The sequence below is a fragment of the Scleropages formosus genome, chromosome 20 (genome assembly GCF_900964775.1).
Source record: "Scleropages formosus chromosome 20, fSclFor1.1, whole genome shotgun sequence".
NCBI lineage: Eukaryota > Metazoa > Chordata > Actinopteri > Osteoglossiformes > Osteoglossidae > Scleropages > Scleropages formosus.
In genome coordinates this window covers 15,574,037-15,598,856 of record NC_041825.1, presented here as the reverse complement: position 1 = coordinate 15,598,856, position 24,820 = coordinate 15,574,037, and the positions used below count along the sequence as shown (strand labels likewise).

Here is a 24,820-nt window from a genome sequence, read left to right as displayed (position 1 = left end):
TATTCAAATATATTTCAAACACGTAAAAGAAAAAACACATAAAGCTACCGATTGAAAATATGTATATTCAATTAAATAGAGTTGCAGCCACAGACCCATTCATTTTCCAATTTGTTTCTAATTTATAAAATCCATACAAGCTGATACCTGCTGCAGCCTATCACTTGAATAGTAGGAGACCTAGTCATTGTAAAAATTAACACACACAGATAAACTAAAAGGGAAAAATTTAAACCAGAGCAGAAGCAAAACTCAGAGACATGAACCAAAAGTGTCTGTTTAAAATCTAAAAAGAATATGTCAAGTAGAAGACAAGTAAAGTTTCAAAACCAATGCTGCTCAGTTCTATGAAATATTTTGTTTTAATCAAAGGACCCAAAGAAATGCCTGTCAAAGCTCCAAGAGTATCGGAAAAGCTTGTCTTTTTCTTTCTGAAGTTTGCTCATTTTTGCAAATAAACAGCAGCACAGCTGTGCTGCAGTGGTATGCAGACAAATGAATGTCTTTTGTATTTTTTAAAGTTTTTTGTAATAATTAAAACAGACTCTTTGAGCCAGAGAAGGAACAAGGGATCCAAATTAATAAGCAACACAGAAAGAATTTTCATTTTTGAACAAAATCAGATTCATTTACCCTACAGATTACACTGCAGTTTCAATCTGACATTTTGTTTTCCAAGTGCAGCATCCATCCATTGTTTTTTAAAGTTTCCACTTTCCTTTAAAGCCTGTCCTCCAGTGCTGGTGCAACTCTCAGAAGTTGCACTACTTCGGGGAAAAGGAACGCCTATGCAAAACTTGTCCGCACATTTATTTATGATTAGGAACGAGGGGAGAGGTATGTCAGGAGATTACAGAATATTGCATCAGAATCACAGTCGCACTCATTTATCGTTTCTCTGACCAGTGGAGCATACATTACCTGCCTTTGTCTCTCTTCCCCGGCAGGCGCATCTCCGGTGGAAAGTGCGTATGCGGGATTGTGTTTATTGTCCATTTAGCCAGAGTTCAAGGACACGTCAGCAGAAGCTCCTCACACTTATCAAGACACCTGCCCAGAGATCTGCCCTCAGGGGATTTAAACTTTTGCAGCTAAGATTAAGAATGCAGTTTGAATATTGAAGCCTATAAAGAAATGATTGCTATAGTGTAGCTGAACAGTCCTCAGGAGATTCTGCTATATTCTGTGAAATTATCCTGTTGCTACAAAACATGTCCATGGCATTAATGGATCATATAGTATCCATTCTCTAGAAATTGACAGTACTTAGTAAAAAAAAACACACACACACACACACACACACACACACACACACACACCCCGTCTGAAACCGCATGTCCCGAGCAGGGTCGCGGCGAGCCGGTGCCTAACCCGGCAACACAGGGCGCAAGGCTGGAGGGGGAGGGGGCACATCCGGGACGGGCTTAGTAAAACAAGTCTTGCTTTTATTTCTTTATTCTGAAACCATTTTCTACACTTTAATTCTGACATTTTAAATTCACTATTAACCAAATATAGTGATGACTGCATATACATGCTGTGTTATCACCATTATTAATATTAGGGATCCACTAAAAATGATTTACTGATGCAAGACCTACATTTTAAGTAATAAAAACAGGCTTAATAAAACACAACACTTAAGTAGTATTGTGTTCTATATAGTAAATATAAATATCACTGCATTATAAATAGGGAAATGTATAAAATGAACTGATTTTCACCTACACAGAAAGTTACGTTTTTAATAGATTATTATTATTGTTACAATTTTTTCTTTTATTGATGTTTCAGACACAACAGCCTGGACAATTTGAAATAAAACATTCCCTTTTTGACAGACTAGCTCAGCCATGCCTTCTAATTTTTTACATGACATACTAATTTTTCTACAGGTATTTTTCTACCAAGCTGGCACCATAAGGGCTTATGTCTCCAGAATGTAACAAAACTAAAAACAATTACAACTCTGAACAAGTACAGGCAGTTAAAAAGCATGTGACAGTGACAATTATTTGGATTTCTGCACGAATCAAAAAACTAAGTCTATATGTCTGATATGGATTTAACTGTGAATAACTTTTCTTTTCAAATGATGGCCAATATGTGTACTGGAGTCAATTAATCAAATTTAAGGCTGTATAATGTACATGTCCTCTCTGCAATAAATTAAATGCAGTGTTATTTTCCTTATTCACACTGCATTTTTCTGTGCTGAAATGGCTCAGATATAGCAGGGAGAAAACTGAAATTTTTAACAGATAAAATTGTTGTTCTGAATTATAAATGAGTTAAACAAATATTTGAATATGTGTTTAGAATATCATTTAGAATATCAGAAATAAGACCACAACCTCATCCAAGTGCCAAGTCTTGTTGGTTTGGTGCATCTCCTATTTCTTATGTGGAAAAAAGCTTAGAAGTCTTCTAAATTTCTTAAATTCTGCATTTCCAACGTTCTATTTAAACAATGTGCTATTTAGCTTGGCCACAATTTACAATGAGGATCTGAAGGCAGTGTTAAAATTTGGATTTAAAATGCTTTGAGTTTTGATTGAATCACCCCCTTATATAATAAACTCAAATATTTTGAGCTGGAGAACATGGCTGTGGTACAGATATATTTTTACGCATTCAAGTAGCTCATCACAAGGTTCCGTTCCAACTGTAGTGTGTGACATGCCAATGCAGAGACAACCAGCCTGAGATTTTCACTAAGAATATCCAATAAGATTTTAGTGATTACAGACACCTGATGCCACCTGATTTGGTACAGAATGGTATTTCCAACTTATTTGCTAATGCGCTGAACACTTCAACTAAATTTACTTCTGATGCCATCTTTCATCAAACTGTTACAAAAAATGTTTACTAACAGCAAAGAGTGAATTATCAGGAAAACGTCCAGTCTAATTAGAGAAAGTTAAGACTCAATAACTTTCTACTTCTGTAAAGTTTTGCCTCTGACTAAAACTGGATGAAGAGTCACTCAAGGATGTATACAGCAGTAATGGCATAAATATGTTTTCTTTAATTTTTTGTCCCAGTATATTGACTACATTGAAGACTAGACAACAAGCTGTGCTGACCCATAAATACCACCAGTTAATGCCTATGGTCGTTGGATTACGCTCCCAGTGAATATTGGACAAATATATCCACATTATAAATAGCCTCAGACATACAATTCTCTACGTCAATACAGTGAATGTTTTCATTAAGTTGGGCCATATCTCCTACAGCACACATAAATGAACACCACATCACTCATCATTCACTGTTCAACTGGCAACAGACATTACTTCTAACAGAAATTGAGATGCTAAGAGAAGACCACACGTTTTGTCCAAAACAAAGTACAAATAGTACCAAAGTACCACTACCAGCAATTTTTTAAATTAGCATTACGACTTGAGAGTAGTAGTCATGTCACAAGCAGTAATACTGCTGCAGTTGTTTTATGTCATACTAGTTTACTAGAAAGGTTAAACTGAGGAAATACTAAACAGCACAACACTAGCAGCTGCTGAAACTCTCTCGAAAAAGCAGAAAGAATCATGAGTTCAAACTTCCAAATCTAACTACCTAAGAACAATAACCTGTAATCCCAGCTGTCCAGCTGTCTTACACTACACTCACTCAGGACCTCGTTAGACTGTCAAAAACCTCACATTACTCTAGAAGAAGAGCACGCTCCTTTCACGTGTAAAAGAAAGACCCCCCACCCTCTTCTTCTTCCCTCTCCACCACAGCAGGCGCTCTCCGAGAACACTTCAAACCCACAACGATTGTCCGCTGCTGAGAAGGAATTTTCTCCCCTGCACTCCTTACACCCGCTTTCTCCTCTCTCTCAAGACCACTGCTCCTGCTCACCGTAGCGTTGCTCTCTTCTGCACACCATCGGCAACACATAAAAGCAACAAAAACAAAAGACAACCGAGGTGAATAAAGAGAGAGCAAAACAGATGACAGAGAGAAGGAGGAAGAGAGCGAGAGAGAGAGAGCAAGGAAGAGAGCGCGATTAACGGTACAATACTCACAGTGGGGTGATGTGAGGCCGGAGTGCTGGTGGTCACTCTGTCTGATCGACCTGAACACAAGACAAAAAAAACTCCGCTATGAAACCAGGGAGGAGGAGAGGGAGGGGGGCAAAGCCAACGCATATACTAAACAAAACAAAACAAATAAAGAAATAAATCCTGAACGAAAGGAGAGAGAACAAGATGAAAAAGGAAGGGATGGAGATAGGGTGGGCTGTCTTAAGGAATAAAAAAAAAAAAAAGACATGCTGAGTGCAGCAGTGTGCGCTCACATCTGACAAGCCTGTTTGAACAGCAGCCCCCTATATCCTGATCTACTCCATTTTACATACTACTTTTTTTCCTGGTTGTACAAAAAGAGATAGCCCTAGTCTCTTGTTCAAACACGTGTACTTCCGTCTGAGATACTGCACTAATGAGAGCGTAAGCCTTGCACGGAGGGGCTGAGGATGGAGAATGGGATGTGCCCCATGCCTCTGAACCTACCGATTCTTTCTCCCTCAGCTCCTCTGTATAGACACTGCCTAGCATTGTAACACTGCGAGTGAGCAGGAGCTGTCCCACTGGCATTGAAGTAATTGCTGGCACTCACTGTATTCTCTCCATTCTCTCCTCGATGGCTGGCTGTGTGTGTGTGTGTGTATGTGTGTGTTTTCCCTTCCTTTCTCCCTCCCTGTTCCAGGCATATGCCTGTATTAATGTGGCTTCTGTCACTTCAGCTGCTCCATCAGATTGCTTCGTCTCCAAGCCCCCCACTCCGTGTCACAATCGCGCGCCATTGCCCTACATCATCAATGTGAACAATCTGTTGATCAGCACACTGCCGGCGACTGTGCCTCTCTTCGCTACGCCGGTGACAGACCCCGCTGTGTCACTAGGAAAAAAAAATAATAATAAAATAAAAACTATGAAATCTCTACCGCCTTATCAGCCGGAGTGTTCTCTGCTACTTTACAGGACCTTTCCTCCGTCTGCCTCTGTAAACGGCTTTCCTCGGAGCGGAGATTACCTTGACCACAGTCTCCGCACCAGCTTCAAAAGGGGCACACTGCGCTGCCAGAGTGGATTACACTCCCAGGGAGGAGGAGGAGGGAGCACAGAGGGAACCGTGGCTCAAAGACACTGGTTTGCGGTAATGTCATGCAATATCAAAGTTGGATGCAAATTATGAAACAAGTGACAATCAAAGGGCAACTACAAATGAAAGGTAACGTTCAATTTCCTATGAACTTTATTCAGCCAAAAAATGGTTCATGGATTTGTTTTGGCTGTCACAAATTTATACTAAATACAGATGTCTAGCAGTGCGCCATCAATCACTCAGTGAACAGCTTCGGCCATCAATCAATGTAGAGTAGAGCACAAAACAAACCGCTTACTATATAGCTGTGTGCTTTCTAACTGCAAGGCTTCCTCATCTACAGCTCGCCGATTTCTCAAGCTAAATTGAGCGAAAGGCTCTCAGCTACATTTCCCTCTTTAAGGCATATTTGAAATGGCACTGAAAGCATTTGCGTGTAACGATAATAATAATAATAATGCCGGGGAAATCTTATTTTAGATTAAAAAATGGGCGTGTTTCATCTGAAAAGCATCACATGCATACTGCATCTTGTTTGAATAAGAATTAAGAAACACTTCCTTAATGCTATTTTTTTATTTTCTGTAATGCGTTCTTAACACGATTAATAATAGATAATACGAGATACACTAAGTCTAAGGCATGCTTACCTGACTGTAAGTAACTACAACTTTAAAATCATTGGCGCAACTTGTTTCCTTCAGAAACTCTCTGCTATGTGTATGTGTAAAAACTGATTATATTTTGTTATTCATAGATATTATTTGGCTAATTTCCATGCATGAACAGATTACGAAGAAACGGGAACAGAATATAATACTATGTATGACACAAGTATGTTTGAAGAACAACACAGAGAACGAAGAGAAAAGTTGTAAAGAAAAGTAGCACCCTGGACTGGTACTCGTGACTTGTTGCATCGTCAGAAAAAAAATGGCTATAAAAGATCACATTCGCGGCTTAAATATAAAGTGAAAACAGTGCGCAATAAGTTGTTGTTATTATTTCGTGAACAACATTCCGCACTACAAAAGCCAGGCACCTCGCTTCTACGACTAATGGGCGCCAAACCGCGCCAAAACGCGCCAGAGAGTCCAACGGTCGCACGTAAACGGTTCCCTTCTGCCCCTGAGGGCGGAGCTCTGCAAGGAGCGCATGCGCGAGCGCACCAAACGTCAGAGAGACGCCAACGGTGCGCGTTCGGAGCGGCTTCGACGATCCGTTGATCCGTTTTCGGATGTAGAAATGTGCGAAGCTGTTCTTGTGTTTAAACACACGCTTCGTCAGTCACCCAGGACAAAATGGAATGAACCCTTCAAGACAAAAATAGTACACTCTGCAGAAAATAGTAGTTCAAATGGAATGTAGTAGACACTTAGCTGCACAAATGGGCAATCGGCTTTGAACGAAAGTGTCGCTGTGACTGACTGACTAGCTAAACAGCGAACTAAATGAAGAAGTTAATTAAGTATTGACCACAGTCAGTGCATGTCTGGACACTAGTATCTTTCCAGAATGCATCTGAAAAGTGACACATCACATGGTGCTGAACAGCGGCTCCGGAGACATCACAATAAAAAAGCTTAGCTGTACATGGAACGTACACTGTAGGTCCATACTATAGCGACATAAAGCGAATGATGAACTAGACTGATATTTGTGCTGTGAAAAGTCGTGGTTATGGACACAGTCTTACCCCTTGCTTTCAAACCCCTCTCTGTGAATCTGTAATATGCCTGAACGCTAGGTAAAAAGTTGGTTACCATCATTAACTTCCAAATCAAATGAAGTGATAGGCACACAACTAGCATACTGTCAACTGTTCATTTTAGCGGTTTAGTTGTGCTTTATACCCTCGTGTCACCTGAACTCGGCATGATACATAACCTTTAAATGAAAGAGAAAATTTAGATATTCGCAACGTTTTCCTTATGTATTAAAATAGACTGAGAATGTGTAATAGTCCCAAAATAGTAATCATTGCCCCCTTAAAAATATTACGTGTCTGATGCAACTTCTTCGACATAACATCTATTTTAACCATCTGGGCCTCTCTCTCTTTCTCCTTCTCTCTTTCTCTCAGTTTTCCTCCCTTTCGGTCGATCTGTCCTTTGCTACGCGTACGCCGATCAGCTTCATGTCTCCGCCCTCCTGTCATCCTGTGTCCATGAAACATCCCTTCGACCCCGAGCAAGTCCAATTAGAGGTGGGTCAGCACTGACGGCACACCGGCTGCCACTTATTCTGTTACCGTTTGGACATTCGTCACGCTTGGATGTAGCTTTCTTTATTTTATTCTTCTTCCCAAAGGGCAACACCTAACTCCATCACAGGGACAAATGACCCATCAGTGGCACCATTCATCAGCGGCTGAAGAATCACTCACAGCCCTCTCGCAGCAGGGCATCTTGCCTGCAGCCCTGTCCAAAATGCAACCGCTGGTGGTCTGGAGACTGAGTCTGAACCAAAGGGCTCAGGCCATAACGGAGCTCACACCCCAGGGGCAAAGCTGTACTCTCTCTGAACGATACACAGGCACACATAAGTGGACACATTCCACCACAGCTTTTCAGTCCTCCCGCTTCAAAAAAAATGACCAGTAAGCACACTGATCAGTACAGTTTTTTCATAATGACAGTAAGGTGTAGTTCCTGCAGCCAGACTCAATTTTCATATGACACCCCTGCACAAAGTTTTTTTTTTTTTCCTTTTTTCCAGTTGAGGCAGGGCACAAATTAAATAACTTTAATTTGATCAGGGATAATGCATGTCCTGTTTAATGGGAAGGACAGGCTTTACAACGCAGAGATTAGTTAGGTGGATGCATTGTTATTAATTAAGACAGCTTAATTTCCATGAGTCAAAGCACAACATGCTATTACAGTTTGCAACGGAGAGGAATCTGTGGAAAAAAGGCAAGAAATTGGAAAGGAAAATAAACACGAAGCCTTGACAGATGGTCTTTCATCACAAGTGGCTTTTACAAACGTTACAGATAGTAGCGCTGGCACTTTTTTCTTCCCTTTTCCTTAATTCAGAGCAATTAAAATATTTTTCTTCAATATCAGAAAAAAGCATATGGGGACATTACTCATTGGTACTATTATGTGAATGTAGTTTCCATGGAAACATGGAAATCCGGACTTACAGAGGAACCTAGTCCTCTTCGAACGAGAAACCAGCACATCAGCATTGCCCCTGGCCATTGTGGCCTGAACTTTGACCCCCTTTCCTTCCAGACCTGTTCGGGTGGAAGTTTTTGTTAAAAGAGAGTAGAGAGCTCTTTCCCCATCTGTGGTGTATAAAATCGCTGCCAATCACAGCTCTTCAATAGTCAGGTCCACAGCTCCCTGGCAACTCGCACAGCTAATCAAATGAAACCTTCAGATAAAAATATCCCATTTCATCACTCACACAACAGTATCCATAGTCTGGGAAACTTTCCTCATTTAAGCCCATGCCTGTTCAGCACTGAACTCATATCTCATATGTCTTCTTGGGTAGGTTACCTCTATTGCTCTCTCCTCAGCTCAGTCAAAGCTTCCATTGCAAACCTCTAAAAAACAGCAAATATCCTTCCTTCTGGGAGCTACAAACAATCTTTACCTCGAGGCAGACTCTATGTTAATCTGTCTTTTCAAAATAGTTTTGTCTACAAAATATGTTGCCAATGGTCAAATTGCCATTTCCTTCAAATTTAATCAATTCAGTTGACATGATATTCAGGAACTGCATCTGTACTCACTGAATCTGAAGATTATTAGAAAGGTTGAATCAATAGATACCCTATGGTCATGCTCTTGCAATTTCACTCCAATTCTAGGTCTTGAAGATACTAACATGTGACTGAGGATTCTGAATGAGAGGCTGTAGCATATTTAGTGGAGGAGATCGGCAGCTGGTTGGGATAGTAGAATGGAATACATGACAGCGATCAGCAAGAATAGTTGGATCTCTAGAGCTTCTCAACATCTCTCAGCAGCAACACTTTATTTCTTTTGCTGAGAACAAGCGCCAGGCCTCACGTCTTTATGATCCCATATTTCTATTTAATCACTTCAAATAAAGAACCAGTAGAACTCATGTGAAATCCAGTTCCAAAGTATATCCTCTATGTATAGCACACTGCAGTGATTATCTGCAGTATACCTCTGGCATCTTATAGTACGTCCAATATGAGCCTGCAATTTCTTAATTCCACCGAAACACTGGGAGTTAAAAGGCTGCCATATAAACATTAAAGAAGGGAAGAGCGATTTCTCCTGATTATGGACACACCATTTGGATGAAAGGCGGCCAATGCTGGCACCCCTGCGCTAATGAGGTTTATGGAAAAAAACGGTCAGGCACGCAGAACGAACAGCACAGCACATTAGCATTAGACCCTGCTCTCCATCCAGAGCTGCCAGACTGGGAGCCTGAGTGACAAAGGCCACTGCGAGGACCAGCTTTCCCCACAGATGACTCCGGGCTGGTGGTGCGGAACACAGTGCTATTCCCATTGACCCCACAGCGGGGGCCCCCACACAAAGAGAGTGCCCCTGTGGAGGTGAAGGAATAATGCATGAAGCAACAGAGGATCTGAGCCCACCTGTGTGGGCCCTGTTTTCAACAGCCCACGAGTGACTGGGTGCTCATTTTTACAGCCCAACGGGAGTCTTTTCGATCTCGGATTGGATAATGTTTGGACAGTGCCTGTCAGCTTATCAGGTGGGTTATGTGCCCTCTTGGTCTTGATGTCCGCAACTCTGACGTACAAGTTTTCACATTTAAGGCTGTGAAGTGTCGCCTCTTTGGAAACAGAAGCACACGTTCTTACATTAGGTATTCAGAATGGTGCATGTTTCTTCCCTGTGTCTTAGACGTGTGTGGTGCTGTTAAAAGGAGTGTAAAAAAAGCCAGCTCTACAACAAAAATCTGTCTCCCCCGCTGTACCCTGGAGAGGGGCGAAGCCCTTCTCCCACCAGTCCTGGTTTACTTTCTAATGAGACGAACAAAACAAAAACTCAAAAGCAGCGTTTTTTCCTCTCAAGCAGAAGTTCAGCATGCTGGAGTTTCCCAGAGGAAAACCCGGCAGACAGAGCAAACCCTTCCAGTATTTAGCCAGAGAGGAAATTTTCACTGTAAACAATTAACAGCATATTGTGCAAACGGGCTTCTAAACAGACGTCACATGTCTTCCTGGTGAGGGACAGAATAAGACACACAGCATTAGCGGTTGAAACCATCTCTGCCTTTTACATCGAGTCAGCGGGAACAAACCAGGGACTGGGATGTTGACATCACGATAATATAACTACAAGCCCATGGTGTTCCTGGTGTCATCATACTGAAGGTGGCACAGCTCTGGAATCTCCGCTCATGCTCGACCATGCAAATAGTCCACTTGGACATGGCACTTTGGTGGAGCAGGAGCTCCCCTCCCTGGGAAGGCAGGAAGACCTTAGGGCATGTTGGATCAATCAGTCTTCCGGCTGCACGGGAAGGCTGATGCCACAGCAGATGCTGTCAGATGTGATTTATTAAAATATTACACTGGCGAAATTAACAAAGAGGTAGGCACTGTTTCACTGGTTTCTTATGGTAAATAACATACGTGAAGTGAAGCCATGCAAAAAAATATGTAATAGAAAACCGTTATGGATACTGCTGTGTTCTGTCCTTGTCATTGGTTATTTATTTTATATCTTTCTATTTGAGTCAGCAATGATATTAAGTCCATCCATCCTGTCTGTTTTACCTTGTTGAACAACTGCAAAGGCCCGTTAAGCATCTGTGAAAGCACCCTGATTGGGCCCCTCTGCACTGAGTGGCGCCTTCCTATCTCTCTTGGACAGCTGGGATTAGAAGTACGGAGGGGGCAGAAGGACCCCTGGGTGGTTAGACGTATCGTAGTGCATACTGGGCGCTGGGCCAGGCTCGCTCTGTAGCTGGGTCTATCTCCTGCTATGCGCCCCCTCTCTGTACCCTTCTCATTTGAATCTGGAAGTGCCGGTTTCCAGCTCAGTTACAAAAAAAGAGAAGGAATCTCAATGGTTGAGCAAGCATATACATATACATATATGCATATTCTCCACAGGTTCTTCATACTAATGCAGTCAGCGGTTGTCAGAGAGCAGAGAAATCCAGCAGTTGGTCCGATCCGGCAAGGTGGTCTTCATAATTCATTCATGCCTGGGGCACATTTCCACAAAACCACACACCCAGCACAGAGTAGGGTTAAGGGCTCTATCAGACCTTCCTCAGCCATGTGAAGACCTAGCACTGCTTAAAAGAATTAAGGGACTCCATTAACAAAACAAAGGTACACATGATTAGGTTATAATTTGCAGGCAGGCATAATAGGTTCCCGACATTTTGCTCATTATCTGCAGAATAAAGTCTACATTTATATCTGCACTTGGCCTCCACAGGTACTCTACAAAACCCCAACTGACACATATCCATACGATATGGAGAACAGTGTACCACCTAAGAGCCTGAGTTAAAGGCTATAGCGCCATTCTTTTGTGAATTTAGGATACCTTGAATAAAAAAAACGGTAGAATTTGAGAAGTGAGATTAATGTCAAAGTGTACTGCCAATGCATAATTTTCTGCAGAGATCATATAAAGTACTGTAGCATCTTTCAGTATTACAAATATACTTGGTCTTGATTCCTTGAAAAACTCTTATTCCTGAGCTTTCTAATCAAAAACACCTACAGAGTCAGAGCAGTGAAACTTCAAATGTGGACCTTCAAATTGATAAGAATTCACCTCCAGATCCAAAATCCAATCCCATCCAATCCAAGCCAATTGCAATTGTGCTGATTAAATAAGGATGGATTGTTTGTCATTTACCCCAGTGTGCTGTGAGCATCCTCTGGTTAAATGTAAAGTGACAGATGTCCCTTCTCACTGGCGGAGGGCTGCATTCCTATCTAATGAGGCTGGAGAGACACCATTCACCTGAGGACGGGTGGATCTCTGCGGCTGCTCCAAAGGACAGGGACCATCTTACTGCATGGCCAAACCAGAGCCAGAAGCCCTGCGGCGTTTGGACAATTTCTTCAGCAGCTGGTAGAAATAGAGCACCACTCAGTTCCAGAGAGCCTCAGAGCAAGGATTTTTAAACCCACCCAGGTGAAGGAAAGTGGAACCCACCTCCACAACCTGATTATGAAATTCAAGGAAATCCCGAGCTCTGCTTCACTCTGCACTGTGTTCTCCAGGCACAACTGCCTAGGTGCAATTACCCTCTGGGGAATACAGTATTCTTTCCTCTACTTGTATATCAACATTATTTATGCAGCGCAGTGGTTTTCTTCTGAAGGCAATAAGAAAAATGAAAGTGCTGTGTTATGTGGGCACTTTGAGGCTAAATCAACCCTATTAACCAAAAGGATAAATGATAGCTTTCGGTTAACTGAAAACAGTGACACTTAAGCAGCTGTGTCTTGCCTTTTTATCTAAAATCGGCAAATACGTAAAATACAATAGGGCTGCACAGTGCACCAGTAGGTAGAACTGGTGCTGCATGTTCTCGCCATGCTTGTGTGGGTTTCCTCACAGCCAAAAGACATGTGTTTCAGATGAAGTGGCGATTCAAGATCGCCCTTACCATTTGTAAATACGAGCTAATGCATATGTGTGGGTGATTGTCCTATGATGGATTGACTAGGATGTATCTCACCTTATGCCCTATCCTTCCCACGTTGGGCTCTGGTCCAGTGCAACTCGGAATTGGACAAGTGGTTACTGACAACAGATGAATGCATGGATGAAATACAGTGGCATTAGATATACAGCTGCAAAGTACAGTTTCATGTCATGTCCCTTTGAAAGCAATATTGTGTTTTGGATGAAAAATGTGCTTTCCAAGGAACCAGCTTCCCGCCATACCTATTGAGTGCCATTATGCGATTGTGTGCTTTTACAAACCCTCTCACTTGCAGGTCAGCCAAAGTGCTGACGGGGGTAACCTGCAAACCTGAAAGTGGTGCCATGCTGGAAGCACACCATACAGCAAATGGGTAGGAAGCTATATGTACCCACATGTTAAAAAGTGTTAATAATGGTCCACAATTTATAAAGTACCACTCCGTGCAAATTCAATATGCTTGCTTCAGTAAGGTTTAATGTAATGTACAGCAATTGGATTAGTTGCTGTTGCTCTGTTGCTGAGAAGGCAGGGCTGTGCTCTCTTCCAATGTGTGCTCAAATGTGACAGACAGGACTGCAAACCAAATCATGATGAATTGCAAAGTGGATTATCATGAATGGCTACAACCATGACAGCACTCATCCGCAGGAGAGAAAACACCTGAATTACATCACAAAACACTTTGCCTAATGTCATGTTTTTGTCTTTTTAGTATTGAATTGCAAAATCTTTTAACCAGTGTCTCCAACATAATTTCCGAGGCCGAGCAGGAGCAAAATGAGTGAATGCCAGTGTCTTTTTCGCCCGTTATTTATGTAGCTGGAAAAATGACGGCTTGCTCAGCTGTGCTACCACAAAGGCTGTGTTCTGACCACAGTACGTGTTCTTAGTGCCGCTTGCTGTCTGTCATCTAGTTGGGCCGCAGAAGCTGACCGAAAGGGTCCAGATGATGTTCAGATTTAAGATGTCTCTATGGGTCAACTCCTTTTCAGTAGAATCCAAGAAGACAGTGGGTGACCAAGCTGAAGCTGAAACTCAGTGGCCCTTGCTGCGATCACTCTTTAACTGTCGCTGGTCCTCGCTCCTTTACTCCGTGGTGGCACCTGGCATTTTTTTGTAACCTTTAAAACCAAGCACAGGGCAGAAAGAAGGCTAACGATCTCTAGCTGAGTCGATATCTTTGGGTGCCAACCTGCCTCACCCCTGGGTGCCCGGGTGGATATCAAACTCGCCGCTGACACACCACTTTTTCTGAGAAGCCCCAGCCTGCACGCCACATCAATAAATCGAGCTTTTCTCACATGCTACCTGTGCTCCCACAGCCACCGAACTGATGAGATGCATTTATTCTCTTTTAAGATATGTCTGAAAAGGTTTTTAACATCTCCTGGGACACTGGTTGTTTAGTTAAGCTTGCAAAGTAAGGCAGTACCTACATTAAGAAGTCTTCAGACAAATCTCTCTTGCTGTGAGACACCCACAGTCATGGTAACCCAGGGTACGTCCAGGTTTATCACGCAAATCAAACACGTGGGAGAGGTTTTCACGGTTTTTCAAGAGGGTGCAATTACAGCTATGCCCAAAAGGTGGCAGAGCAAATCACCACGGAACCAGTTCCGACGAAACCAAATAAAAACAATATTATCCCTTTCCTTTCTTGAGATCTCAATCGTAATTGCTCTTTTTGTGTAAACGAAGGAGAGATAATGTGTGGATCAATAGGAAACTTGATCCCACGGCCCACCTATCAGCTCAATCTACATGTCACTAATTAAATCAGCAAAAAAAAAAAAGAAAAAAGAAAAATTCTTTCCAAACGGGGCCTGAACGTCTGAGTAGTCCAAGACAGCGGATTATCACATCCATCAGCAGCATTAGAAATGAGCTGCTGGGCCCACAGGTGTCGAGGCCATCGATCGCACAGGGCCATTAGATACAGCGATGTCAAGGTAGATTACTCTCATAGTGCTGCCGTTTGCAGGTCAAACGTTTTGCTGGTCAACAATAATCAGAGGGACAGAGGCCCTGGCGAGATGATGGGGCCGTGTCTTTTTGATAAATATCATTGCCGCTCCGCATGCAGTGCCGTCCAATTAGAATGTAGAAGCTGCGGGCTCGGAGCCGGGGTTAACGGTGCAGAGAGGACCTGAGTACTAAAAGATTCTGTGTCGAGAAACAGAGTGCACTTGCACGCTTTATTGCAGACAGGCCGAAAAGGATGAGATTCTTCTGTCGCATGCAGCAATAATGGGCATCTTCACAAACACCTGCAAGTGCAAAACACCCTGCCACAACCCTAGGCTGCAGCCATCCCTGCATCAGGAAGCACTGTCAAATGCTTTACTTTCCCTTCCATATGTCAGAGGCTCCTAAATCATCTGACCCTCCAAAAAACACGATAACACCAGACATTTATCTCTGCTACACGTTAAAAATTCAGTGAAATCAAGGTAAAAAGTATAATTTGCTTACACTCATTTCTATTGCTTTTCTGTATTTTGAACATTTAAGTACAGCTATCATAATCAATTTGTTATTGTATTTTCAACTTTAAATGCATTTTTTTAGTTTCACTGTAATTTTGCAGGCCACTGTCCCTACAAGTGATCACAAGAGCAACATAGCATCGTTTCCTGTATTTTCTGCATTGTAGCTGATACTAACTCCTACAGGTAGACCTGGCCCCCAGAGATGCTACTGTTCCATACTCTGACACAACATAATCAAACTTTGAAAATGGATTGAGAGCCGACAATGGTGACAAACTCCAGCTGTCCTTGTATGCTTTTGTGTGTTAAGCCTCCATTTTCCTCTCTATATGAGTCACTTTATTTTCCTCCAGGTAATCGCTGGATGACAAGGTATCCGGAGCTCCTGATTTACTGTCCAATGGCAATGGGGGGTGGGGGTGGAAAAGTGATAAATAAGGGGAACAGAACTGAGAGGGAACAAGTTGTGGACCTACATGGGAGTGCAGTAAATCTTAGGCCCCGACAGCAGCGGAGATGAGCTTTTTATTCGCAGAGGTAGGCACGGCGACATGGTAATGAGGAGAGATGTGTGTAGCGGGGCCCGAGGACAGACCGCCGGCCAACATGGTTCTTCCAAGCCCTCCAAACAACGTTCTGACTTATAGGAGCCATGCTATGTGTCAAAGTTCAAATGAACTACAAGCTCCTAGAACAACGCATAAGAGGGAATTTATGACGTTTTCTGCTGTCCCCACCTTGCATCATCTTTACATATTTAAAGTCTATTTAAAATGTTTTCAAATAATATAGTTTACCAAAAAAAAAACAAAGAAGAATTAAAAATCTGCAATAAATAGCACATCTTTAATGTATCTGCGAGCCGGACTGTGAATTCATATTTCGCACCAGATCGATAGCATCTCGCCCATCTAGGTTGCCCGATAGATTTTCTTTGGCTGCTCTCCAGAATTTGGCCTGCAATTAGATTAGGCTCCTTGCATCACAGTGGGCTTCTCATGTTTACCACATAATGCTTCAAGTATCTGTATTACTTTGACTAATTCAATTACGTTGCTGTTATTGGGGACTCAACAGAAGCACCTTGAGACATGATTGGTTCACAGGGTGTGGAGATCCAGATGCTTCCCCTGCATAGCATACATCATTCCTTGAAGATATCTTTGGTAATGTGGGAGTGTTTATTTTGTCATTATGTATTTATTATATTACATGCAGTCTGTATTCAATGAGCCACATGAGTAAGAAATATGGTATTTATCTCTTTCATCTGTAACACACATTGCTAATCATTATATCATCAGTCCATTGATAAAAGTACACACAGAAAACCACACAAATATACTGCAAAGTGTACTGGCAATTAAAATAATAAGGCTGTGTTAGAAAACCACTGAACCCCACAAAATGCATTTAAATATAAAAATAAAAAGTATAAAACTGCCACAGTCTGACAAATGCTGCTTGTTTAGCAGTAAAGTGTTGTAATCCATTTTGCTCGGGGAATATATCCGACCCGGTAACGAATAACTTTTTTCTTGATTCAGCATTCATAACACAGTAATCAAATTTCCTGATATATAGTGTGCATATATTCTTATCAAGAACACATATTAACATTTAATTTTATTTCTGGTGCACAAATCAAAAAAACATTTTCCAACTAAGGGCTGATGGCGATTATAAAAGGTAGACGTATAATAACAAAGTTTCATGTGTTTTCTTCTTTAACTGTCTAGAATTTTTGGACTATTGGAACTATTTTGGATTTTTGGAAAACAACACTATTACATGAGAGAACAAACTTTTCAGACACATATTCTTAAAATGAAAAGCACACTTTTCCTGAACAGGGAACCCTGTTCACGCTCGCGAACCCAGTGTGATTGTTTTGGTCCTCAAAACACAGACATGGTAACAGGGACACACTTGGAATAAATTAATATTTCAAACAGCAACACAAAAGAGGTTAATAAGATACTGGTGATTTGGAAACAAAAACTGCTTACAGATTTAACAAATGATCCAATGAAATTTGATAAGTAAAATAAACTATTTGAACATACCACAACTTATGACGGTTACAGTGGAGACATTTTTGGTTCAACACCAGTTTTGTTAGTGTGGGGACTGATCCTGCAAACCCCAACTTTGAGAAATCTCCATTACGCTTGAGATTTGATTGGGTTATAATAAAGAATTTTTTATATGGAATTCATACATTATCACTGAAAGAAAAAGGAGAAAGTCTGGAGGCGGTTCAGTGTAAGGTTTTTTACACTATCCTACCCTGGGGCAAGTGTGCCCTGAGGTCACTGAATCCTCAGATCAACACTGGGTGTGCAGCCATGTGCTGGCAGAAAAAAGTCAGAACCTACGGGCCCTGACTGACCCTGGGTGTACACAATATTGTTCCATACTGCAGTTTGCACAAAGAAACAGAATTAAACCTGTCCTACCCTCTCCTACTATTGCGATTTTTGACACAGAGTCCTGTTTTTCTGTAATAGTTATGAAAAAGAACGCAAAAAAGAATCAGAAATGAACATGGATTTCATATACATGGCATATCATATTAACCTGTTTGTAGCCTGAATTTAATTTTTCGCATGTTTCTTTTTTGCCGAGGAAGGACTCCCATGCAGGAAATCGGCGCCCTGCATCCTATCATAAGACATTTGGGTCTGAAGTGTATTTTCAAGGCTGGCTGAACTTAACCTTGTTGATTTCACGCTGCATGCAAAAACCATCTCAAACAGCCATTATTAGTGAGTTTCAGTAACCTCCTGGACTCTAATCCATCATTTCAAAAATTAAGCTTAAGGTCACTTGCCGGCTTTTCAGACTTGTGTTCTTAACATCAAGTCCACATATTACATTAAGACAATAAATCACATTAACGTTCCCTTGGAGAATAAACGGGACTGGATTCGCTTGATATTCTCCTTAATCTCCTGTGGGCAGGACTCCTTATTTACATAAAACGTCTCCATCCATTTAAAACTATCAGTCCACCTATCCATGTTTATGCAGGTGCTGGATGTGGTTACACAAAAATATTTAAATCTGGAAATATGAGTTATGGGCGGGATTTCCAAATTAGCAACAGAGGTGGATCAGGATGACAGTAAAGGAAGGCATGAAGACTTCGGAGGGTAATTTCAACGCGATGCCCAATTTAGCGGTGTGGGGCTTACAATGGCAGCTTGGTATCTGCTTACTTCATCGCTATTGATTGGAGAACGCCAGGGTGCCGAGCTGCTGATGGACATCGGGGTTTAAAGGTGTAAATGGATCAGGCGAGCGTTCGGGCTTTGAAGTGCTAACGACTGTTATTGTGCTAAAGGAAAAATCAGAGCTCGCTTGACAAGTAGCGCTTAAAGAGTGCCAATTTATTTTTATTATTTACTTACACACCTTGTTCGGGGCACAGCTCTCTGTAAAATGTGTTCTCAGGCTAAATTGCAGAGTTGTAAATCTCCAGAGAAATGTCTTGCGGCTCACTCTTTATTTGACAGAAATAGCTGCGACTTGTTATTTCTAATTAACCAAATCAGGAACAAATAAATGTCTATGTACAGGTGACCCTGGGCTTTGTGACTTCCCTCTAGGATTTTCCTTAAGATGGTAGAGCAACTCTGTTCTTGGGAGGCATTCTCTGTGTTATCGCGCTGTGACTCCTCGCACTTTACGCCTTAGTTTCGAAACCCAGTTCCACTTTTCCGCAGCTAAGCATGGTCTGCGCATATTTTACAGGGCATCCGTCAGAAGCGCCCGGCGAGCCGTTCGTGTGGCCGCGTCTGCAGGAGCAAATGAAGCTTCTCCAGTAGCCTGTCACATTCAGAGTGATACTGTAATGTGATGTACGCACGCCCACAAACAATCTGAAGTTCCCGTGCGCGCTGGGGCCCGTTTGCCTTCGGAACCCTGTCTGCTGTGATTCGAAAACGAGATTTACCGCGAGGAAAAGAGTCGGAGCACAAGGAAGGAGATGGAGCGAGGGAGAACGGCGGCGCGGGTGAAGTCAGGGGAGTAGGGGACAGACGGAGGGACCGGGTGACAAAAGGAAACGAGCGTGAGAGAAAGAGAGAGGGCTGGAGGGGAAGGCAAGTTGTGCTGTACATACACCCGGGCATTATTCAAATGTGCGTCGCTGGGTTCCTCACACTGTCGATTACTCATAGAAAAGCCCTTGTCAGAGTTAATGATCCTCACCCAGCACACAGTGGGAGTGAAGCAGCATGGAGCCTTCGCCGGGAGGCAGGCTGGTGGGAGCGAGGCGGGCGCGAGGGCCTCTGGAGCACGTGGGAGGGCCTGGAGCAGCATTCAAGGCCCTGGCACGGTCTGTGCTGTGCCGGGTGGGTCCAGACAGGCCTGTGCTTCTCCTCCCCATTTGGGGGGGGGGAGGCTCTGTGCTGTGCCACCGGTCCTGCCCGCCCCTCACCTCCTCCCGCCACCGCATTCCAACACCCTGCCCGGCCACCGTCGCTCCTGCAGGGGCGGCGTTCCGACTTTACCTGGGCCCGCGGTCGAGGCAGCGGCCAAGCGCGAAGGATGTGTTTTCAATGGGTTTTTTCGCGGACCGCGCGGAGAACGAGCAGACGGGCAGGAGAGCCTCCGCGGCGGAGCCGAGACTCCGCAAAGCAAAGTGGGTCAGATCCATGCGGTTCGATTGCTGGGGTGGGTGGCTGGAGGCAGCAGTCTAAAAGCAGGAACGCTGTCTGCACTTCCTTCCCCAGGTTCTCATCAGCAGGTCTCTTCTTTTTGATAGCGAGGTGTATCTAAAGAATCCCATTATGTGCAGCGCTTCAAAGTGAGGCAACATGGTCTGTCAGTCACGAGCTCTCCAACAGCAGCGAGCACGCAGCGTGTCTTTCGCTTCTACTTTATCTTTTTAAACAATGCAACTCGGACAAAGCGAAGATTAGCGGAGCGGTGGTGACGATCTCCGACTCCCGCCCTGCTCTGCCCCTCAGGGCTCGGGAGGTGGACGCTTTGATGACCGTTGCCCGCAGCCACCGCATGCAAACATAAACGCCCGAACCGAGATGATTTGCCGCTCTGGTGTAGCAACGGCAAAGTGCTCGGGGTTAGCGCTCCTTCAGTCAGCCTGCCCGAGAGCTGTGAAAGCGAGACGACAGCTTTAAAAGGGGGAATATTAAGGGGGAAATTTAACTGTAATCTGATTACTAAGTAGCTGGGAGCACCACATTGTGAAACCCTGCTGACTGGGGCAGAGCGATGTGAAAAATATACACAGCGCAGATCTTTTTACCTCTCCTCCCCAAATTCTGTGAAATATGACGGTTACTGGGCAATTTTCTGAGGGAGAAAACAGCGCTCAGACACGGTCTCCATATGCTCCAGTTAAAAACGGGAAGTCAGCTAGTTATTTTTAAAACTGTTAATTAAAGGTCGTCTGCTCTCAGTGTTATCGGCTGAGAATTTCACGACTAGATATGTCATATTCTTCTCCCTGGCAAACTGCAGCAGTGATTTTCAACAGCTGTGTTTACAGTTCAATGTCCATATGTAGCTCGACTGCGACATGCAGATGATACAACGTGCACAATATGCAGCTAGTTACCAAAATCATAATCCCCCACCTGACACCTACTAGCAAAAAAGCACCCCCTTCGGTGCACAAAAGAAACTATGTTGTCTAGGCTGTGAATGAAATCAAAGCTGGGTACTACATGCCCTCAGCACTGAAGTGCTTATCCATGATCAGTCATTTACCTGGTCTATGTTGAAACACAAAAACTGCCTGAGCGATTTGACATTTAATACAATTCAACAACACTGCTTGAGCTATTCACTATAATGACTTAGTTATGATCATGTGGGCTAATTAAATAGCTCTAGACCCCCTGGAGCTCTTTGACGTCTCTCGTGATGCAGGAGTCAATGGGACAGCACTCATCATACATTACAGAATGTTTGTGCTGCGACTGATCCGTATGAGCTTTTTCCACAAAGGAGCACTAGTACACTAATATCTGTATTAGGTAAAAGAGATCTTGCACCTTCTTTGGTTGCCATGCCATTACTGAGCAAATACAGCACTGCAGAGAGAATAGCCACGAAATGGAGATGTTTGCTCCCATTCATCTCTTTTCAGAGACTCCCTGTTGTGAGGGTGAGGTGTAAAAGGCCCAGAAGGTTTTTGTTTGGCAGCAAGCTAGTGTATTGGTTTGGCTTCACTTCCTGTTTGGAAACCAGTAAACACATATATTGAATACATCTCTAACTTTCCACGGAGTATTATACAATCAGCTTTTTCCTCCTTCATGGAAAAATAATCAGTTTCAGAGTAATTTCTTGCAAAATGATTTAAACACTTGGACCTGTCATCACAATGGCTGCAAACTACGTTAATACCAAAATTCACCCTGTATAGGAACCACACCTTCAGTTAAATCTATTAGGAATAATAATAATAATAATACAGGACATACATGGATGCAGAACATTTGTATCTCATTCCCATATCCCATAAATTGTATTGCATTGTCCTGTTAAATCCTGCCAAACCTACCCATGTTTCTGCACCGCATTTTGTCATTAGAAACACAAAGGCTATAGTCTGTAGTGATGAGATCTTTCTCCTGTGCATATATAATTTGTTTTGTAAACAGTTGCACTTGTCATTAAATTAATTAAAACCGCACCAAGGTTATCGTGGGGTTTGAGTAAAACTTTTTGATGGAGTTACTTAATGAATTAACGTGAGAATTTCCATTGTCAATACAGGCAGATTCTGTGACTTGCTGTGTTAAGATGGGACACAGATTTAGCGTAACAAAGAAATGACCCCTTCTTACCGGAACACTATGCATTAACAAAAACCTTATTATGTGAGCATAATTTGCGATCTGCTCTGTAAAAGCCCAGGCAGAATAGGGAGAGAGTTATTCTTGTTTGAAAATTTTTGGGGAAGCTCTTTCCTGAGCTGATTTGTCCCAGGGCCTTAATGTTTATTTGTTCTTTAGGATGATGTTAGATTACACCGTATATGTTCTTTGCTTTCCCTTTTTGCCAACTGGGAAAAGACCTCGAAGCAATAACATGAACAACATCTGGATGTTGACAGCAGGTATCTGAACCTCGTTATTAGTCGTATTTACACTGTATATGACTCATTTGAATGTTTCTTACTGAGAATTAAAACAGAGTAAGTTGAAATATGACAATTTGTACACTGTAATAACATTGAAATGTCAAGGGCCAGAGAGGGAACAGCAGTAGAAGAAGGGAACAGTGAAAGACTTGAGCTGAGACACGAGCTTGATGGGGACAGCCAGGGGCCAGGATGCCCGATGCTGGGGGCATACATGTGGGAGTGGGGCTCAATATAAAGACATCAGAGGGACGGCTGATGGCAGAGGGGAGAGGTACACATGTGCACTTGTGAGATGGGGCAGGGGGTTGGGGGTTCGGGTTTCACACTGAATGATTGTAGCGATTAGCACTGTGGGAAAGGTGGGTTGGTTGCGTTTTGAGGAATGACCATCTCGCGCTCCTATTGATGTGTCACGATGATTGAGTGCCGGGGAGGGAGAGGCGTAATGGCTTCATCAGCCGGCCCCGACGCGTGGCGCAATCTCATTCAGTTCACAACAGGCCGGCCTGCCCAATCACTCCTGCAAAAATGCTGGAATTAAACAAAGTTGTCGGTCAACTTAATTTCAGAGTTTTTTCCCCTCCTCCTCTTGCTCCCTCTATTAACATCTGTCCGTTCTCTCAGTGTCTCCTCTAAATATCGCTCCTTCTCCCTGCCGCACCTGCACCATCCTATCCTTGCGAATCAAGCCAACCCACAGAGTTCATTACTTCAAGCCGTAACAAGCTCATTAAGGTTGTTGTTGTCTTTGCTTGTTCTCTGCTTATTAATTTGTTTGTTTGCAGTCGAACTTCTTTACGTGCGGTAAATGACACACATACTGAAGCGAAATCTCGCCAAACTTTTAATGCAGCCACCTCTGTTCCCACCTGTCCCAGCCATTATGTTTCTAGTCATTTTACACCAGTTACTTGGCATTTCCCCAGGAGGCAAGCAGAGCAGAACCCTGTTATTTCTTGGATATGAATGGGCCACCAGTTATACATCCTGTGCAATGACACATGAAGACCACATGGTTAATAGCATCAGTTGCACTGAGCAATAGGCAGAGCAGTGGAGAAAATCTTCGAAGTGTGGCCTGCTCCTTGTTTCCCATTACACACACATAAACTGTGCTGTACCGCATATTTCCAAAGGCTTTCTTCATAATCAGGGCACAAATTTGTTTCCAATTGTTTCCAGTTGATCTTCCACTCATGTTACTTATTGATGGAGCACGGAGCACACCGTGTCCTGTCTGCGTAATTGCAATAATGTGTCTTCTTTTTTTGAAGTGAAAGGAAACCCAGCAAGCAATTTGCTCGCATTTTGTGTAATTATCTACATAAATAGGGGTCAGCTGGCAATGCCAGCATTTACCACTGTTGAGTTTATTGGTTGGACGCGGCAGTGTGAATTAGGTATGGTATTGGTATTCAGGGCTGCAGCGCTGTCAGCCTCTTCTATCAGCGGCTCAGCCGCATATGGGCAGTACTACAGCATGACAATAAGCTCCTGCTGCAGTACAAACAGAGGAATAACAGCAAAGGGAAGATCACTGGCATTTGTGCGCATATGTAAAGTGATAAAGTAGCGCTCAAGACTTGAATAGTTACGGTAAAGCCCTTTTATCACTGTCGCACTGTCACAGAATTCACCCACAGCAACACATTAATATGTCTTCTAAGAGAGCGTTGGGGTTTTCTCATTGTTTGTGCTGGAGGGATGGAGGGACCAGCAAAGGAAGGATGTCGTTTATGATGTGATTAATACCCTGCTTATGGAGAGAGGTATTTTTATTCAAATTCCTGGCACACTGAGAAAACAAACAGACTGAACTGGGGAAAAAGTGGCATACATTTGAAGCTAATCTATCCGTGCGATGGAGACCTCAGCTGTTGCCTAATGACACAAAGGGAGCAACTTCCCCTCATTCCATCACTCCCTCTCTCCCAGAACGGATTCATTAAACACATTGCAATAAGGTAAAAAGTGATTCTAGTCTACGGCGACAAACAGTTGCCCGCCGCTTCCCTCTTTGAGACTAAGTGATATCAACCTTAGGCTCTCAGTGCACTATTGGAGCCACATAAAACGCACCATGCAGAAGTACTTTTGCCTCAAAATACAAATTCATAATAATAACTCTCATTAGCAGGTTTCAGGAGTATTTATGGCCCACTTTCCGCTCTCCAATTTGTCTTGCTTTAATTCCTCATTGTGTAACCATTTATGTAGCTGTTACAAGCAATCATCAACTTACATATGGTTTGAATAATTCATATCAATATTTATTAGCATTCTGTCACGAGCTATAATTAACTAAATAATGATTTAGCATTGGTGTAAGGTACACAAGCTGGGATCTGACTCTCCAACCGGTGAAAGGAGAACTGAGACACAAGAAGCAAATTGGCATGCTCTAATGAATGGGGACTCGGGGGCTGATCTTTGTACTGCAGCC

The 24,820-nt window shown here is 42.9% G+C and overlaps 1 protein-coding gene across 7 annotated transcripts in view; it reads right to left on the bottom strand.

Annotated features, from left to right (window-relative positions):
- rbfox3a (RNA binding fox-1 homolog 3a) overlaps positions 1 to 24,820 on the bottom strand; it is a 430,902-nt gene that overhangs the window by 287,894 nt on the left and 118,188 nt on the right. For 5 of the 7 annotated variants that reach the window (XM_018761818.2, XM_018761816.2, XM_018761819.2 and 2 more), the window contains one exon: positions 4,041 to 4,090. The gene's annotated coding sequence lies outside the window, so the exon portion shown is untranslated. Of the gene's footprint in view, positions 1 to 4,040; positions 4,091 to 4,526; positions 4,564 to 5,771; positions 5,791 to 24,820 lie in introns of those variants that run through there. The other 2 variants (XM_018761815.2, XM_018761814.2) reach the window with 2 other exon arrangements.